Source organism: Arachis duranensis, chromosome 1, assembly GCF_000817695.3.
Source record: "Arachis duranensis cultivar V14167 chromosome 1, aradu.V14167.gnm2.J7QH, whole genome shotgun sequence".
In the NCBI taxonomy this organism is placed as follows: Eukaryota; Viridiplantae; Streptophyta; class Magnoliopsida; order Fabales; family Fabaceae; genus Arachis; species Arachis duranensis.
Genome location: NC_029772.3, coordinates 102,217,004 through 102,217,356, shown reverse-complemented (window position 1 = coordinate 102,217,356; position 353 = coordinate 102,217,004).

Below are 353 nucleotides of genomic sequence, written 5' to 3'. Positions count from 1 at the left end.
TATATTATTTTTAAACAACAAGCATTAAAATTAAGTATTTTTATTTGTACAACAGATTTAATACCTAATCAAAATATAAAAATATACATATTAAATTCTTTCAAATTTTAGATAATGAATGTTAAAATTGATTATTAGTAAAAAATTAAACTGTTGCATATGAAAATAATAACTAAAAAGTTTATTATTTGATTTTTTTTATCTACAGAAACTTTAGAGTCTTCTTAGCTAACAGATCTCTTACGACCTGACATTTTTGTAAAAGTAATTTGATTCTATACATTTTTTCTATCACATAATCTATAATGTCAAGATAAAACTAATATAATTTCAAAAGATTTATATTCTCGCAA